This window comes from Engystomops pustulosus, unplaced genomic scaffold (genome assembly GCF_040894005.1).
Source record: "Engystomops pustulosus unplaced genomic scaffold, aEngPut4.maternal MAT_SCAFFOLD_305, whole genome shotgun sequence".
Taxonomy (NCBI): Eukaryota; Metazoa; Chordata; class Amphibia; order Anura; family Leptodactylidae; genus Engystomops; species Engystomops pustulosus.
In genome coordinates, this window is record NW_027285184.1 from 19,821 (window position 1) to 26,715 (window position 6,895).

The window sequence follows — 6,895 nt, forward strand, 5'->3', positions numbered from 1 at the left end:
ACATGACGCTATATACAGCAGTCACACAGAGGAGGAGACATGACGCTATATACAGCAGTCACACAGAGGAGGAGACATGACACTATATACAGCAGTCACACAGAGGAGGAGACATGACACTATATACAGCAGTCACACAGAGGAGGAGACATGACACTATATACAGCAGTCACACAGAGGAGGAGACATGACGCTATATACAGCAGTCACACAGAGGAGGAGACATGACACTATATACAGCAGTCACACAGAGGAGGAGACATGACACTATATACAGCAGTCACACAGAGGAGGAGACATGACACTATATACAGCAGTCACACAGAGGAGGAGACATGACACTATATACAGCAGTCACACAGAGGAGGAGACATGACGCTATATACAGCAGTCACACAGAGGAGGAGACATGACACTATATACAGCAGTCACACAGAGGAGGAGACATGACACTATATACAGCAGTCACACAGAGGAGGAGACATGACACTATATACAGCAGTCACACAGAGGAGGAGACATGACACTATATACAGCAGTCACACAGAGGAGGAGACATGACACTATATACAGCAGTCACACAGAGGAGGAGACATGACACTATATACAGCAGTCACACAGAGGAGGAGACATGACGCTATATACAGCAGTCACACAGAGGAGGAGACATGACGCTATATACAGCAGTCACACAGAGGAGGAGACATGACGCTATATACAGCAGTCACACGGAGGAGGAGACATGACATAATATACAGCAGTCACACAGAGGAGGAGACATGACGCTATATACAGCAGTCACACAGAGGAGGAGACATGACACTATATACAGCAGTCACACAGAGGAGGAGACATGACACTATATACAGCAGTCACACAGAGGAGGAGACATGACACTATATACAGCAGTCACACAGAGGAGGAGACATGACACTATATACAGCAGTCACACAGAGGAGGAGACATGACGCTATATACAGCAGTCACACGGAGGAGGAGACATGACACTATATACAGCAGTCACACAGAGGAGACATGACGCTATATACAGCAGTCACACAGAGGAGACATGACGCTATATACAGCAGTCACACAGAGGAGGAGACATGACACTTTATACAGCAGTCACACGGAGGAGGAGACATGACACTATATACAGCAGTCACACAGAGGAGGAGACATGACGCTATATACAGCAGTCACACAGAGGAGGAGACATGACACTATATACAGCAGTCACACAGAGGAGACATGACGCTATATACAGCAGTCACACAGAGGAGACATGACACTATATACAGCAGTCACACAGAGGAGACATGACGCTATATACAGCAGTCACACAGAGGAGGAGACATGACACTATATACAGCAGTCACACAGAGGAGGAGACATGACACTATATACAGCAGTCACACGGAGGAGGAGACATGACGCTGGCTCAGGCTTTATATACCAGTCACATCGAAAACTGAAGCCACATCTGCAGTGACAGCTGACGGGACACTGATAGGACCTCTCTCTCCTCCTCTCTGGACCTCAGACTCAGCTCAGAATGTTCTCCGGATCTCCAGTTCTGCTCCTGGTTCTTATCATGTCCTCTGTGGTGGTCCATGGGCACAACCAAGGTAAGTACCTCTCAGCCTGGATGTTAAACTTTGCATACCTCCCAACGATTCCCTTTGTTACTAAACCATGTCCATTTTCCCATCCCTTGTCCCACCCATAAACATACTATAATTCCTTCTGTCCTTATGAGCCCCTTCGTAGCATAATGCCCCTTTCCAGTGGCCAACTACTTTATGGAGCAAGATATAATGCCACTGTTTTAATTTGATCCTCCCTCTACGTTGGTTCCCCCACTTTTATTGTGTCCCCCTGTCCTCTCTTATATTATAGCCCCCTGTCCTCCATCCTCCCTCATATTGTGGCCCCCTGTCCTCCATCCTCCCTCATATTGTGGCCTCCTTTCCTGCTCCCCCCTCATATTGTGGCCCCCTGTTTTTTCTCACATTACATCCCCCTGTCCTTCATCATCCCTTATGTCGTGGCCCCCTGTACTCTCTTAGGGTGGTGTCACACATGTCTTTTTGAACCCGTTTTTAGTCCGTTTTTAAGCAGTCTGTTAGAAAATGCATGAGTTTTTGTTTGTTTTTCCCAATTATCTTAATTAAAAACTGACAAAAAGGTAAAAAAAACGTATGTGTTTTTAAAATGCAAAATGCAAAAATGTTTTAACAAACTGCTCAAAAACGGACTAAAAGTGGGTTCAAAATGCCACCCTTATACTGTGGCCCCCTGCCCTCTCACACTTTGGCCCCCTGTCCTCTTTCACACTGTGGCCCCCTGTCCTCTCTCACACTGTGGCCCCCTGTCCTCTGTCACACTGTGGCTCCTTGTCCTCTGGTCTGGTGGGTGTATACTTTGGTCTGGTGGGGTTATACTCTGGTCTGGTGGGGGTATACTCTGTCTTGGGTGGGGGGGTATAATCTGGCATAGGGGGGAATACCCTGGCCTGAGGGATATACGCTGGCTTGGGGGGGTATCATCTGGCTTGGGGGGTATACGCTGGCTTGGGGGGGGGGGGTATCATCTGGCCTGGGGGGTATACTCTGGCTTGGGGGGGGGGGTATAATCTGGCATAGGGGGAATACCCTGGCCTGGGGGGTATACTCTGGCTGCCTAGACCACTTTTTATAGTCTGGCCTGGGGGAGTAGACACTTTCTTTGGGGGTATACACTGGACTGGGAGGATATAATCTGGCGTAAGGAGTATACTCTGTCTTTGGGGGTATAAAATGGCATGGGAGGGATACTCTGGGCTTGGGAGGTATGTTCTGGCTTGTGGTTGTATACTATGGCCTAGGAGGTATACGCCAGCCTGGGGGGCATACTCTGTCATGGGGGGGATTTTCCGGGTTATAGTCTGGGCTGGGAGTGGATTCTGGCCTGTTACACTGGGCTGAGCCTATGGGTGTATATTTATACCATATACATGTCCTGCTGTCAGGTTCCCTTATCCTCCTCCCAGGGCTCCTCAGCCAATCAGCAGAGCCAGGAGGACGCCCCCTATTGGCTGTGTAATCTGGGGATTTAGAGGGTTTGGGTTTCTTCTGGTGGCTGATAACCAAACCTCACTAACTTCTTGGTGATCTTGTTGCAGATGTGAGAGATCTGGATTCCCGTTGTATGATGAGACGAGGGGCGTGCATAGATAAGTGTCCGGTAATGATGAGGAATATCGGCTCCTGCAACAATGGAATATGCTGCGCATTTATTATGTTATAGGAGAACCTCCTCCTCTTATCAGCATCTTCACTATGAGCGATGAATCTTAACAATAAATGCTGATCTACATGATATTGTGCTTGGTCTTTGTATTGTCTCATGGAGGTACAAAAAACACCAATATCCCCCCCTCCCCCCTCACATATTTGGTATCACCGTGTCCATGACATTCTGAACAATAAAGCAGAATCATTACTAGACCCGCAAGGTGAACGCCGTAAAATTACCCCAACAAAAATTTCTGAAAAAGATGATTCATTAATACCCTTCACAACAAAATGTCCTAAAAAGTGATCAAAAAAATGTTACGTGCCCCAAAATAAGACTGAAAAGCTGAAAACAAAACTCCTCCAACAAAAAGTAAGACCTTAACCATCTCTGGCAACGAAAAAATAAAAAAACTTCTGCCAATGCTAAATCAAGACATTCCCTAAATTAGTTTGTATTAAGTAAAATAGGGTCAAAATAAAAAAGTGATATAAATAAGGACTGGACGCAGTCAGGTGACTCATGGGGGGGGGATTCATCATTACAATGGGGCAGATTTACTTACCCGGCTCATTCGTGATCCAGCAGCGCGTTCTCTGCGCTGGATTCGGGTCCGGCCGGGATTTACTAAGGCAGTTCCTTAGGGAGCTCTCATGTTTATTTAGCCTCTTCATGACCGATCATCACCTCTCATATTAATTTTTTCTTAGTATTTTTTTAGGATACATTTTTTATTGTTATTATTATTTTTAATTTCCAATAGGTAACAAGTATAGACGGGCTAGATTACACCCCTCATGGCTACAGCTACAGGTAACAAGTATAGACGGGCTAGATTACACCCCTCGTGGCTACAGCTACAGGTAACAAGTATAGACGGGCTAGATTACACCCCTCGTGGCTACAGCTACAGGTAACAAGTATAGACGGGCTAGATTACACCCCTCGTGGCTACAGCTACAGGTAACAAGTATAGACGGGCTAGATTACACCCCGCGTGGCTACAGCTACAGGTAACAAGTATAGACGGGCTAGATTACACCCCGCGTGGCTTACAGCTACAGGTAACAAGTATAGACGGGCTAGATTACACCCCGCGTGGCTACAGCTACAGGTAACAAGTATAGACGGGCTAGATTACACCCCGCGTGGCTACAGCTACAGGTAACAAGTATAGACGGGCTAGATTACACCCCTCGTGGCTACAGCTACAGGTAACAAGTATAGACGGGCTAGATTACACCCCTCGTGGCTACAGCTACAGGTAACAAGTATAGACGGGCTAGATTACACCCCGCGTGGCTACAGCTACAGGTAACAAGTATAGACGGGCGAGATTACACCCTGCGTGGCTACAGGTAACAAGTATAGACGGGCGAGATTACACCCCGCGTGGCTACAGCTACAGGTAACAAGTATAGACGGGCGAGATTACACCCCGCGTGGCTACAGCTACAGGTAACAAGTATAGACGGGCTAGATTACACCCCTCGTGGCTACAGCTACAGGTAACAAGTATAGACGGGCTAGATTACACCCTGCGCGGCTTACAGCTACAGGTAACAAGTATAGACGGGCGAGATTACACCCCGCGTGGCTACAGCTACAGGTAACAAGTATAGACGGGCTAGATTACACCCCGCGTGGCTACAGCTACAGGTAACAAGTATAGACGGGCTAGATTACACCCCGCGTGGCTACAGCTACAGGTAACAAGTATAGACGGGCGAGATTACACCCTGCGTGGCTACAGCTACAGGTAACAAGTATAGACGGGCGAGATTACACCCTGCGTGGCTACAGCTACAGGTAACAAGTATAGACGGGCTAGATTACACCCCTCGTGGCTACAGCTACAGGTAACAAGTATAGACGGGCTAGATTACACCCCTCGTGGCTACAGCTACAGGTAACAAGTATAGACGGGCTAGATTACACCCCTCGTGGCTTACAGCTACAGGTAACAAGTATAGACGGGCTAGATTACACCCCTCGTGGCTACAGCTACAGGTAACAAGTATAGACGGGCTAGATTACACCCCTCGTGGCTTACAGCTACAGGTAACAAGTATAGACGGGCTAGATTACACCCCTCGTGGCTACAGCTACAGGTAACAAGTATAGACGGGCTAGATTACACCCCTCGTGGCTTACAGCTACAGTTAAAAGGGCAATTAATGAGAAAAAGAGGGCATTTAAAAAATATAAATCTGACGGGTCACCTGAGGCTTTCAAAACTTACAAAAAACTTACCAAAATCTGTAAAAAGGAAATCAAATCAGCCAAAATACAAAATGAAAGACAGGTAGCTAAAGATAGCAAAACAAATCCCAAGAAATTTTTTAGGTATATCAATGCAAAAAAAAATGGGTCACAACAGGTTGGACCCCTTTATTCTGAAAATGGGGCATCGGTGACTGGAGACCAGGAGAAGGCGGAGTTACTTAATAGGTTTTTTAGCTCCGTTTATACAATAGAAAAGAGAACTTCTGACTTGGGTGGTGCAAGTGCGGGTCATGGATCCTGTGATATACTAGACTGGCTAAATGTAGACATTATCCAATCTAAGCTTAATAAAATCAATGTGTACAAAGCTCCTGGACCAGATGGGTTACACCCCAGAGTTCTTAAAGAACTCAGTTCTGTTATTGCTGTACCACTGTCTAAAATCTTCAGGGATTCTGTAATGTCTGGTGTGGTGCCAAGTGACTGGAGCAAGGCAAATGTGGTGCCAATATATAAAAAGGGCTCTAGAACTTCGCCTGGCAATTACAGGCCTGTAAGCTTAACTTCCATTGTGGGGAAAGTGTTGGAAGGGTTAGTAAAAGACTACATACTGGAGTATGTGACATCAAATAGTATAATAAGTGACAGCCAGCGAGGGGTTACTAAGAATAGAAGTTGTCAAACTAACCTTATCTGCTTCTATGAAGAGGTGAGCAGATGCCTGGATGGAGGAGCAGCTGTGGATATTGTGTCCCTCATAGACGCCTGATGGGTAAAATTAGGGCTATTGGTTTGGCAGAAATCATTTGCAATTGGACTGAAAACTGGCTGAAGGATCGTATCCAGAGAGTTGTGGTCAATGATTCATACTCGGAATGGTCACCAGTTATGAGTGGTGTACCTCAGGGTTCTGTGCTTGGCCCACTACTATTTAATATATTTATTAATGATATAGAGGTAGGAATTAATAGCACTGTGTCTATTTTTGCAGATGACACCAAGCTGTGTAGTGTAATACAGTCCATGGAGGATGTTCATAGGCTGCAGGGTGACTTGGACAAACTGAATGTTTGGTCATCCACTTGGCAAATGAGGTTTAATGTGGATAAATGTAAGGTTATGCACCTGGGGGTCAATAATCCAAAGGCAAAATATGTCCTTGGGGGAGTAAATCTGGGAGAGTCCCTTGTTGAGAAGGACCTGGGGGTACTAGTAGATCATAAATTGAATAACAGCATGCAATGTCAATCAGCTGCCTCTAAAGCTAGTAGGATCATGTCATGTATCAAAAGTGGAATGGACTCTCATGATAGGGATGTAATATTACACTGTACAAGGCACTGGTTCGGCCTCACCTAGAATATGCTGTCCAGTTCTGGGCACCGGTCCATAA

General features: G+C 46.2%; 1 long non-coding RNA gene across 1 annotated transcript; it reads left to right on the forward strand.

Annotated features, from left to right (window-relative positions):
• The first annotated feature begins 1,423 nt into the window (after nt 1–1,423).
• Nucleotides 1,424–3,360, forward strand: LOC140110544 (uncharacterized). The gene is made up of 2 exons (XR_011851557.1): nt 1,424–1,628; nt 3,164–3,360. It is a non-coding gene; the product is annotated as an uncharacterized lncRNA (long non-coding RNA).
• The last annotated feature ends 3,535 nt before the right edge of the window (nt 3,361–6,895 follow it).